This window comes from Condylostylus longicornis, unplaced genomic scaffold (assembly GCF_029603195.1).
Source record: "Condylostylus longicornis isolate FDR11 unplaced genomic scaffold, ASM2960319v2 ptg000031l, whole genome shotgun sequence".
Lineage (NCBI taxonomy): Eukaryota > Metazoa > Arthropoda > Insecta > Diptera > Dolichopodidae > Condylostylus > Condylostylus longicornis.
This window is the reverse complement of record NW_026578000.1, coordinates 1,014,865-1,028,468: the sequence shown is the minus strand read 5'-3', so window position 1 is coordinate 1,028,468 and position 13,604 is coordinate 1,014,865. Positions and strand designations below refer to the sequence as shown.

General features: G+C 27.3%; 1 protein-coding gene across 3 annotated transcripts in view; it reads left to right on the top strand.

The window, feature by feature from the left end:
• LOC129608336 (1-phosphatidylinositol 4,5-bisphosphate phosphodiesterase classes I and II) overlaps positions 1-13,604 on the top strand; it is a 285,565-nt gene that overhangs the window by 72,159 nt on the left and 199,802 nt on the right. The window lies entirely within an intron of this gene.

Genomic DNA, 13,604 nt, shown 5'->3' with positions numbered 1-13,604 from the left:
GAACTTCGGTGTTAGAAATCTGGTCTATCCAGGATATCCTTTGCATTCTTCTGTATATCTTAAAAGCAGCATACATTTCAAAAGCTTCAATTTAATTCATATGTGAAGTCTTCAGTATCCAAAATTTCACGCCATACAGTTAAGACGGACCAAACGTAGCATTTAGCATCCCGAGTTGTACGGATATTAAATTTAAAAATAATAATGCTTTTCAAAAAGATTTTATACTTTATAGGCATAGAGAGAGGGTGTGGGTGAAAAAGAAAAATATCTTGAATAATCTTTTTCTCTGAACAAATTTTCTCATCCTGCTCTGGGAATATCTAACCGAGTCTCGGACACCTTGCATATATATTAATTAAATTGTATAAAATAAACTAAGGACGGTCAATACATACTTTTTATTTTATTTATTGTTTATTTTACCTTATATAAAATCAAGGTGAAAATCAATGAAAAAAAGACTTATCAAAATTAATCAATGTTTATCTAATCAAAATCACTACAATAATATATTAAATAAAGGATCTACCTACATATACCTTTAGTCATTTTTATATTTACCTTGGATATTTTTTGGTTTTATTATTAAGTTTAAGAATTTGCTTTTGTTTTTCTTATTTTATAACTTGGGTTTCTGTTTATATTCCCTTCTTTGTTATTTTATAAGTTATCAATAAAATAAAGGGTTAATTTTAAGTTAGTATAACTTATGTAAGAGTTAAATATATATAATCTATATATATTACTTATTGAATAAAATTTACTGTAAATAATAAGATAAAATTTATGTAAATTTATTAAGTTTCTAGAAGTAAAAATGAATAAGAGATAGAATGAGGTAGGAGAGGGAGGGCCGGAATTATGTAAATTATTTTTGTTTTCCAATTTCTGACATTGTTTTAATATAATAAACAATGAAAAAATTAATTCAAAATTTGTTCAAATATAATTAACAACAGAACGGTTTTTTCAATTTACTTATTAAATTTTATAAATATATAAAAATGTTTGGTTTTTTGAATGTTTCAAATTGAATTTACAAAATTTGAACTGAACCTTAAGTTTTATTTGTGTTGCATCAAGAAATTTATCAAAGAAATGGTGTATTGAAGAATAATTCGAAAAACAATTCCTTCTATACCTTTGCTTCAGCAATTTAGTTGATGTCGGCAAAGAATTCGACCAGAAGGCATTAGATCACTTATTTCAGTCGACTTTGAAGAGAACATTTTTTAATTTTTACGCTTTGACTTTTCTCTTTGGTCTACATCATTCATTTGTTTGGCAATCGTATAAGGCAATTTGCATTTACAAGTATAGAAGGGTAATAGTCGTTACCCTATCATGACGATTTCTCCAGCAAAATGAGACAATCGAAGCGGAAGGGTGCTGTTTTCTTTTTACAAAAGAGTACTTATACTCATCCAATTGAAAATAGACTTTCATGTAAAATATTTCTAATATCGAGTCAAGCTTCTAATTGTAAGAGGTTCAAAATTCTAAAAACTCTATACCTCTGTCAATATTCTGAAAGTCATTAAATATTGTAAGGGTTTTTTTGTTAATCTATTGTGTTAATTAATTGTTTATTTGTAATTATCATTTCATTATTACGTTATTATTACGTTATTATTACAGAATGTATACACAAACCTACAAATGACAAATAGAAATGACATAGACTTTAGGTACTTTATTTAGGAAAGACAAGCCTCATCACATTTCTATGTTTAAATTTTATTCCTTGATGAATATAGTTTGTTGTCAAGAGTATTTTTTACGATAAAAAATAAATATTTTAAATGATGTCTAGTGTTGCAATATTGTCAAAAAAGTTGAAGTTTAAATATTTATTTTTTTTCATATTCTTGTTATTTTTATCCTTTGACACATAGGACCAGATAGAATTTAAAATAAATAATGTCACAAAAATTTGACAACGAATTTCAAAAGCAGTTTTTTTTACCAAAACTTTCTATTTTTTTTTTTTTGTGAAATTCAGTGTTTTCTACATCGATAGATGAATAAAACTCTTTCAATTCTTCACAGTCAGTTTTACTACTTTTTTTGCTATTTTCCTAGTTTTGTTATTTTTTTTTTTGTATTATCCTTATATTCTTTATACCGTTATTAATAACCGTAACTTTTTTTTCCTAATTTTTTTTTTTAATTTAAAATTAAAGGCAAACTTTTATATAGAGAATTTTTTGTATAGAAATTTTGTTTTTTCTCATTTTTTTTTTTTGCTTTAGAACGAATAAAGGAGAAAAAACCAAATAAATTCATGAAATTATTTATCTAATCTGACAGCGGATGTGAAAGAGATAGACAATTTTCATCAATCATTCTTTCATGTGAATAAAAGCATGCGATGGTTCGTTGAATATAGAGTATAAGCATATATAAATGAATGAGCGTATAAAAGAGAAGGGAGCGGAGCAGAAACATGCAAAAAAAAAAAACGAAATTTAAAAGAGAGAAGGGGGTTTTGAGAAGAGAAGAAAAGAACAAATTCTATGTTTTTTTTTTTTCTCTCTATTTTCTATAGATAAAAATATTATATTTGATGTAAAAAAGTCGCTGTCGTTTTTGTTTTTCAATTCCTTTTTTTTTCTCTCTTCTTGCACGATTTAATTTTAAAGAGGCCACACTGTACTATCAATAAAACCTCATTTTCAAGTATTTGACATGCATTTTTAGGCATGTATGCTAAATAGTGTTGAAAAAAAAAAAATTATTAATGTTCGTATAGGTATAAAATCGTATAGGTAAAATCGTGTAGAAAAAAAAATTGAAGGTAGCTACTAATAATATTTTAAATGGTAATTTAATTAATATTAAGCTATAATATAGAATTAATAAATCTAAAAAAGGTTAAGATTATAACCAAAAAAAAAAGGGAAAATTAGAAATCTTCATTAAATTTATTATATTGGTAATGAGAGATTTTATTAATGCCAGGGAATGATGTTTATTTGTCTGTGCTCAAAATGATTTATGGTATATGAAAAATTCTAATAATTACCCAAAATAAATTGATCATTTATTTAATGACAATGACATTTTAAATATAGATAATGAATGCAATTTAAAAAAAAAAGGAAAACTGGAGGAAATTTTAATAAAGTGTTTTTAGGTTGTTTTTTTTTCCTTAATTGCACTTTTAATAAATTAATTTATATAGACATGTTATGAGGAGTGTGTATAGAGTATAATAAAAAATATTCAAGTGTTTTATAAAATGCTACTTAATATTTTATAGTTTTTAAGTGTAATAATTTTGCTTTGACCAATTTTTTATAATAATAATAACATAAATTGATTTTAAGTATCATTGAATATATACATATATAATATGTATATATATACAATATAATAAAAATTGAAAATAGAATATTTGTAATTTGGGAGTGATGTGGAAGAACTTGATTTGAGATAAAAGTTAATTTTCAAAAATTATTGTCGAGAGGATTTGATGTTTTGTGATAGAACAGAAAGACGGACACACAGAGTGAAATTAATGATTACATTCAAAATTCAAATTCAAAAAAAGAAAAAACATTTTTGTCAATGTTTTGTAATTTTACATAAAATTAAAAATTTTTAATAATTTTTTTATCAAATTTCCGAATTGAAAACATTTTAATTTTTTTTTTCACCGTACGACGAAGGCGACATCGTCGGCGTATCCCCAGACACGTGCCCCGGAGCCCCTGAGACCAGCGATTAGATCATCCACTACAATGGACCACAGGAGGGGCGAGAAAACCTCTTTTGCAGCGGAGATGAAGAGTATATGGTCAGCTATGGTGGACTTAATAATCCCATCCTGTAGCATCCGATTAACCCATTTGCTAGTCGTCGCATCAATCCCTCGTTTGTGCAACGACTCACAGATGACATGATATGGGGTGTTGTTAAAAGCTCCCTCTATATCAAGGAAGCAGCCAACTGCCACCTCCCGCACTTCCAGTGAGTTTTCAAGGACCCCCACCAGACTCTACAGAACGAGGGATTGCTTCCCAGTGCATCGTCCCGTATAAATCTATCAATCACTTTTTCCATTGCTTTCAATAAGTAAGGCTGATTGGACGGAAAGACCTTGGGTGCTTGCTTGGTCGCCACTTTAGCCACCCTCCATGTCTAAGAGATGTAACACTACGCATTCCTGGCACGAAAAATTTCCAACAGTGCTCTGGCGAAATGTTGGAAACCCCTCTGCAAAAATGCAGAATATACCCCGTCATCACCTGGAGATTTGAAGGGCCTGAAAGAGAAAACAGTCCATCTAATCCTACCCATCGTGAAGACCGGACGGGATCGCTGCCAGTCATCCCTCCTGGGCTAGGATGCCCTTGGTTCAATGACCGCATTTGAGTGATTTGAGTTGACGCCATAAACTCCAACGTCTGCTTTCCGTTCTCAGTCATGGAGCCATCAGGCCGTTCCATTACGCCCAACCCGCTAACATACTTTTTGGAAAACACCCTGTGAAGACGCGCACTGCTGGAGAGTTGATCAATGCCCTTGCAGAACGCCCTCCACGAAATTCTCTTCGCTTTCCTAATTTCTTTATTGTATTTCGTGAGTGAGTTTTTATACTCTTCCCACGAACCCGACACCTCGGCTTAACGCGGCAGCTCCCATGGTAGGCACTAGTAATAGCCGCCATCAGAGCCTCGCTAGCCAATTCGATATCCATCACCGTTCTGACAGAAGCTATCTGGTACTTCAATCCAATCTGTGGATTGAAGTACCAGATACATTTCTTCTGCCAGGCCCCCGGAGACCATGATATCAAACCTAATCTGCTTATGATCGGACATGGATGTCTCATTTGAGACATGCCATCCACTAACCCTACTGCCGATAATCTCAGTGCAAAGGGTGATGTCAAGGACCTATTCCCTAACTGCATTTATGAATGTTGGCCTATTGCCCTCATTCATAACCATTAATTTATTGCTATATATAAATTCAAGTAGGTACTCTTTTGTTTATATTACTGCTTCCCCAGACGGTGTGGTGAGCATTTGCATCACTTCCTATTATAAGGTGGAAGTTCCTCCTTCCACAAAAGTCCACTAGATGTTTCAGATGCTTGTCCGGGTGGGCACAGTCTCCCGGGAGGTAGGATGAGCACACAATGAACTCTGTCCAACCCCCGGAGCACTTCACCTTCCCCAACGCAGCTACCTGATCCTCAGAACAGTAATCTGGAATGCGAAAATACGTTAGCCTTTTACTAAACAAAATGCAAGCCCTAGGCCTGCCCCCAATTGTATTATCATAGAATACCTCACCTGTTAGGCCTTTAACTTGATCCTTCACTATATTAGGCTCTTGGATAAGGGCGATATCGAGCTGATCCTTCATAAATCTATGAGCTAGAACATCAGTAGATGCCCGAGCATGCTGTGGATTTATCTGGATGCACCTCACAGCCATATTATTTCCTCCGGCTCTTGTCTATGGGCTTTGGCCCTTTAGACGAAGGCTCTACATGAGCCTTGCTTCCCATTGCCGCCTTTTTACACATTTTGGTGGGCGCCTGCCCTGCCACAGCCTCTTTTGTCGTCCTAGGTGCCACACTAGCCCGCCAACAGCAAATACCGAAGCGGTACTGGACTTCCCAATGGGCTTGGGCTCTTTTGGTTCACCCGGGACGCTTGTATCCGCCGCGCTGGTCGATGGTCCTTCCGTTTCCGCCGTTTATTATTTACGTTCTCCATTTTATTCCCACGAGTAGCGCGGGAAAGTATAGTCACCATGGCAGGCATAACATGGGAAGGCTCGTTTAAACTGGAGGGCGCCTGGTATCCAGAGTCCGCATACTAACGAGTTTACAATACACTTGTGGTGTATGGTTTTGCATATAGGATTCTTCTCTGCGCTGAATGTCCTGGCATGCAAGATACTGAAGTAGATAGAATAAAACTAATTAAAAAAAATTTGCTCGACAGAAAACTTATGAAAAATACTCAAATTAAATTTAAATATTTAAAAAACAAGAAACAAAAAATTATCAATATCAAGAATAAAAGTCTACAAAAAAACGTGTACGTCTATATTAAAGTTTAAATATAACTTGAAGTAATAAAAATTTTGTCTCTGTGGTGTTGTTAAGTAAATTTTTTTTTAATTATTCTCATTTCAAATCCTTTTCTTTTTTGTCTGTTCTTTAGTTTTACTTGTTATATTTTCTGTTTTGTTGTCTATCGTCCTTTTAAAGTGATTCTGATATTTTTATTTAATGACCAAAAACGGTTTGGTTTTTTGTTGCACTTCTCCAAAAAAACTTTTTTGTAAAAAAGTGCTTGTTCATTCGTTGATCCGTTTGTCCTTGGACCCGTGGAAAAAACGAAATTGTCGTATTTAATAAATTTAATAAATAGTAAAATTAAGCGTTATTCGTTTTTTTTTTAATTTTTAATATTGTTTTTCTTTTAGACCAAAGGCTATAGGAGTCCGAAATTTTAGCAGCTTATAGACACTAATATTTCATTTCATTAAAAGAACCATTTTTTTTCCACCTTCACTCCTTTCAAATTGCCTGCCGAAATTTGTAAAATTTGAATTTTTAGCAGAATTCAAAAACTGTAAATTTTTGTAAATTCTATTAATACAGAAATCTAATGGTCAACATCATACCATCAAAAAAATACAATAATTTTTTTTAAAGCGCGCAATTAACACTTAAATTTGTGCATTAACTTATCGACTCTTTCAATTTTTTTTTGCCTCATCCTAAATGAATGTAATCTTTGAAATATTTTGGTGTATGATTAAAAGTAATTTAAATAACGTATTCTATTGTTTATAACAGTATTACTTTTATCTGTTGAACGTAAAAATGCTACATTATCAAAGTGTTTTTATTCATCTTTCAAGCCCTTATTAAATTTTTTATAGCATATTTTTGTGGATTTTTAATATATTCAGATTTTGACTTGCCTTAGAATTGACTTAACAAATTTTTGAAAAACTAGAAGAATTTTGTATTTTTTTGGGAGGTTTTTGTATAATAATAAATTATTTAAAGATTTTTTTTCTAATTTAAAAAATTGGCTCACATCTTATTCAGTTGATGTTAAAAAAGAAAAAACTTAATTTATTATTATAAAGTTATAAACCCTATATATCCCGGATTAAGTACCAGAATCATTGGTATGGAATTAATATTACACATTTATTTAGGAGGTTGTTTCAGTGTTTATTCCCACCAAGAATGACTGATCAACAATTAATAATAAAAATAGCGCTTATATTTTATGATTGCGGTCGGCATTATTTTAATCACTTTAAAATTGCAAAGATTTTTGTAATTAGTTTACTTTGAAGAAAAATTCAAGAGCACAATTAAACTCGTTTTTAATAAGAAAATCTATATTTCTAAACCATACGCATGTTAATTTTCTTTTAACAAATTTATGACAGACCACTTTAATAATTTAAAAACATTAAATTTTTAATGAAATAATTATATATTTTTTCTAAAAAATTTTCAATACAAACTATTAAATAATTTTTTTTTTATTTTCATTCGATTTTTCATTTATTTCTTTATATATAATTCCACGCTATATATAAGTTCATTGAAATTTAACAAAGTATATTTTTTTTTCTTTAGAAGTTTTACTTAAGATTGTGCATGAAGGACGTCTACTCCATTAAAATTAAATAAAATTAAATTATTATTTTTATTTTTTTTATTTTATTTTCTAGAAGCATTAATTAATTTAAAAAAAAAAAAAGATTTATTGTATAGAATAGTCCAATTCAAAATCAAAATTTTATATATATAACAGTTTTGTATGCGTATATAATATTTATATACCCCGGGGAATTAATCATTAATTTAAACTAATGGAAAAATTAAAAAACATTAGATATAATATTGAGGAGGGAAGAGGAGGGATGGAAAATTCAAAATTATTATAATAAATAATATAATGGACATTTTAATATCCTTTGGCAATATTCATAATTTTATTAAAAAGCTTATTGAACTTTGTCAATGTGAAAAATTTATGTATAACTGTTAAATATACTTATAATATTGTATGTATGTATGTATTTATTCAATAAAATTTTAATTACATTAAATATAGTAAATTGATTGTAAAAAGAACTTGATCAACTTTTTGATTAAACATTTTTTTTTTATCAATATAAAATTTTTGAATGCATTTAAATTTTTTGTTTTTAATTCGCGGTATATAATTTATGCTTTTATACAACATAAACTATACACATAAATTGTATATAATTAGGTAAAAAGGTCATAAAATAATTGAAAAAATTTTCAAAGAAAATTTTATTTTACATAATTGAATTTTTATTGATTTTTGTCCTTTTGTTTTTATCCACTTATTTAAGTTAATTAAGTGGTTTACTTGTATGTAGAGAATATTTTGACTCTTATATTTTTATTAAATAAAAAAAAATTTTTGTAAATTTTTAATTAAATTACTAAGTAAACAATGACAAAAACAATATGAAAGAGTTTTAAATTTAAATTGATTGAATTAAGTGAAAAATTTAATAGTACGTAATTAAAATATTAAGTAAAAAATGTTTAATATAATCTGTAATTATAAAAATAAAAAAAATTTTTTTACGATAAAATTTACGATATTTAATTTTAATTTTACGATATTTGCAATTTTAACTTGTACGATATAAATTTGAATTTTTGCTTCAATTAAAATTTTTATGTTAATTATTTATTAAACATTTAATAGCATGTAATTAAAAGGTTGAGTAAAAGCTGTTTAATATAATCTGTAATTATAAAAATAAAAAAAAAATTTACGATAAAAATTTACGATATTTAATTTTCCGATATTTGAATGATGTCTGTGGCAGCAATTTTGATGGAGGTGATAATTTGTTGTTCTTTAAGAGTGGTCTCGATTTGTTCTTAATATATGTGATTGTAGAAATATTCCAACAAAAAAATTTCAAAGGATGTAATTAGTAACCTGAATTGCCGATAACTACTACAAGTACTGCCAATTTAGCGGTTGTTTTATTCATTCGCTGTGTTACTTTAATACTTGCCCTAAACCATACCCAATTTTATTCTACTGCTAGAAGAAAAATATGTTGTACCTCTCCTCAATTACCTAAAATAGGTTATTTAATTCTCGTACTTTTTTATGTCCCGATTTCTATGAATACTACTGTATATTATATTAAATAAATTATTGAAATTATATTATGTTACTAATTTCAACACATTTGTTTTATTATAATTCGCTGCTATTTTGATGATTATGTTAACAAATCTCTAATCTATCTAATTTAGAATTTTATATATTAAACAAAATATTTTAATAATTTGAATTTAAGATTTCAAATTTCAAAACACATGTTTTCTATTAATATTTATATGTACACACATACAATATTGTACCGCGTAAATTATACCATTTTGTTAACTGTTATTTTAATTTTCTCTTTTTGATTTTAATTGAAACAATTAAATGCACGCAAAGCAAAACTAAAGTATAGAACTATGATGTAAATGAGTAAAGAGTACAAAAAGAAGGAAACAAAAAAGAGAAATAAATAGAAAGGCACAAAATTAAAAAGAGTGGAAAAAAAACTGCTTTCCGTTTCACTTTCTTTTCATTTCTGGTTTTTTTAATTTTTTTTTTTTTCGGTGTACATTTTCTGCTGATACATGAGTATAAAATTGTAGAATGAAATTTTTCTTTGAGTTTAAAAACTTTTTTTTTCTGTTTTGTTTTTTAAATTAATTCTTAATGAGTACGGAATTTTTATATTATAATTTTTTGAACGTGCAACAATGTAAATATAAAAGGGAACACCTTTTATAACATTGAACATAATATTTTACACGTATATAATGCATACACGTCTATGTATTTGTGAATATGATCTATATGGTGCATGTATAAGTAAAGTAAACATTTTTAATAGCTTACAATAAATTATGTAATTATATTAAACTTTATAATTAAAGTTTAATTAGGAAATTATTATGAATTTGCATTTTTCATTGGATTTTGTTTTATTTTTGCATTATTAATGGCGTTTGTACAGGTGATTATCTTTATTTACATTAAATATGGGAAGGTAATAAATTGCATGGAAGAATTTTTCTTTTTTCAAAATTTTAATAAGAAATTATTTGTGATTTTATTATTTGATTAATATTTGAATTAAATGAAATTAATTTATTAAAAAACTTGGAAAAAAAAGAAAGATTTTGTGCAAATAATATGCAAAATGGAATTAAAATTCATTGAATAACTTTAAAAGTTATTGAATTAACAGACTATTTTTATGACCCAAATACGCGAATTTTTGGTATTAGTGCACTTATGAAGCAGTATGCATATGAAATAATTAATGCAACTTAATTGTTTAAAATAAAATATTGAACAGCACAGCGGCAAAAATGGTAATAAAATTATGTTGTATGTGCACCATTTATGGATGTAGTGTCTCTCAGCTTTTAATGTATTTCCAACAGAAATTTAATTTCAGTTTAATTTCGCGTTTGCAGTTCTAAAAAAGATCTGCAATGGCAGCACGTTGTTTGCAGTAAACAGCATTGCATTTTTGTTGATAAAATTGCAAAAGATCTTTCGTCAAATCGACAGCATAAAAATTTTTTCCGCTTTTCAATTCATAACCCCAATTAGTAGGGAATTCAATTTTTAGTAGAGAAAGAATATAAATTAAAATTATTGCTACCAGAGTATTTATTGACAGCGCTGTTTTAGTATTTGAAGTGCAGTTTTAACTAATCTAATTTAATAAAATCTCTTGCAGTCAGAACTGCAAAACGCAAATTTAATGGTCTTTTACATGTTACTGCAGTCGAAGTCGTCTATACAACGACATGTTAAAAAAACAAATGCAATTTAAAATTTAACGTATGAATATTTTAAAATTAAAAAATAAAGACAATGAAGACGTGCCATTTCTTAAGGGAGTTTAAATGTCACAAGTAATATTTATGATAAAATTATCATATAAAAGATTTCGTGGGCATTTTATAACGAAAAATATGACATTTTTAGTTTTGAAGAGGTCTAGATGACGACTCTGTTGTTTATATTTTACAATATCAAAGATTCTTAAAGGTTACTAGTTCATATTAAAGGTTATAGACATTATTGCTAATGTTGAATGTAAAAATAAGGAAAGAAACAAATAAAATACAAATTATTTTATTAAAAATGTAAGACAACAAAAAATTAAAATTAAAATAATTTCTTCTTTTCTTAATATTAGATTTCGGAATCTAGAATAAATTTTCCTCTTGTGAATAAATTTTAAAGATTAAAGTTATTTATTTTTTGGTTAAAAATAATTTCCGCATTAAAATTTTTTTTAGGAAATCAGAAAAAAATAATCAGTTGGTTGTAGGAAATTCTGCGGCAAATTTATCGTATTTTGTATATTTAAAAAAAAAGAATTAAATAATTTAATTTTATATTTTTTTATGCTTATAATTTTTATTTTTTTGAGTACCCATACCCAAGTGAGCACAAAAAATGTAGGCGTCTATAGTAAAATTTAAGGTAAATTTTAGGTAAATAATAATTTTTTTCTTGGATACTCGTAGTAAAATTATATTTGAAAAATTGAAAAATTTTGAAAAAGACAGAAGAACGTTGATAATATTATGAAAATATTAATTAAGAATTATAACATTGGAAAAGGTGTTAAAAGAACATAATTGCATAAAACTATTTCACTTCGAATATGAATGACGAAAAATAAGAGACATGAAGATCATGAAAGTAGCGCATATTCGGTAGTATTTGAAAGAACTTTGCCAAAGGAAACCCCATTCAAACTACTAAAAAATCACAGCCTCCCTGTTGAAAAAAGGTTTATGGTTTATACTTAATCGACTTTGTAATTGTCATTCCAAACTGCATAATAAAATTCTTTTAATTATCCCTTTCCTTTATTCCTTTGTTTCATTAATTAAAATATTCATAAATTTTTGTTTTTTTTCTTTTATGAATATTTTTGTGAAAATTCTTTTAAGCTTTATGGAAAATTTTTAAATAATTATTGTTAAATTAAACTGCGTAGAAGTGAAATTTAATCTCATCTGTAATATGAGATTAAATGAAGGATGTTCTTCCATGATGAAAGATGTGTACGTACGATTACTATAGGAATAATATGTAATGTATAGTATAACAATTGGTCTGTTATCAAATAAAATACATATTAAGAATTTAAATATTCCAGGGTTAATTTTAGGAATTTGTTAATCATACATAGTTGTCAAAATTTGTGAAATTGTTAAATTTGGTAAAACTTGTGTTGCCATGTTTTTAGATCTGCTCATATGCACTTTAAAACACCCTATATAGCATTGCCTTAAAAAAACATATTAAATATTTTTTATATGCCTTAAGGTATGTATATTAAAAAACATATAATTTTTTTACATATCTTACTGTATATAGATATTCTTAAACAGTGACTAGGGAATTAATTAGTTAAAAAGAAACATTAAATAAAGTATAAAAATAATGTAAAACGATATTTAGATAAATATATTTACATGTTTATTTGTATACATGCATAATGTTGCTATAAACAGAAATTTCATTTTCCCGTTACATTGTATAAGTGGAAAAATTGGGGTAACGCTCAATAGATATCGAATTACCGTTCGGTTATTTAATACAGACACCTACCAGATAGAGTATGCTCTCTAGAATCTCAAGGGTATGTTCTCTACTCCCTAGAATACATTAATATTGCTTGAGAGTATACTCTTTAGAACATTTGAATATTACATGAGAGTATGCTCTCTAGAATATTTTAAATATGCTTGAGGGAGAGTATACATAAAGACTTATATTTATTTTAAATTTTGGAATATTTCGAGCTAATTTTGTAATAATTATAATGTCACATTCTTTACTAACTTTATTTTAAACAATATTAAAAATATGAAAATTGGAAAAATTCCGAAAATCACGCAATTCTGTCACTAATTTCTTTATTTTCTAAGTAAATATTAAAAGAAAAGAAAAAATAAATAATGTTTTCGAACACATTATAATGTTAATAATAATAAAGGAACATTAGTAATAAATATAATATGAAAAGGAAAACTGTAAAAAAAAAATTACAAAATGTACAGATGCTTAATAATCAAATAAAAAACAAAAATTAACAAATAAAATGTATAAAAACGTTTTGTTAGTATAAAGAAGAAGGATCTATAATAATTCAAAGTGAGATAGAAGATAAAAGCAACAAAGAATAATAAAAAATATAAAATAATAATAATATTAAGAAGAAAGAGAAAGAGAGAGAGAGAGAAATAAACTACTAATTACTAATTAGTCGCTTTGAATGAATTTTGTGCGTTTCTATGTTCTTTTTTTAGCTTTTTCATAATTTTCTCTTATTTATTTTTCTCTTTTCTCTTTCTTATTTTTTTTTTTGTTTTTTTTTTTGTAATATTAATTAGATAAGATGAATTGTGTTTGCCATCTTATTTGTCATTATTCTGTGTTGTACGAGTATGTTATTTAAAACATGTGTGTCTTTAGTACATATAGGTATGTAAATATTGTTTATTATTA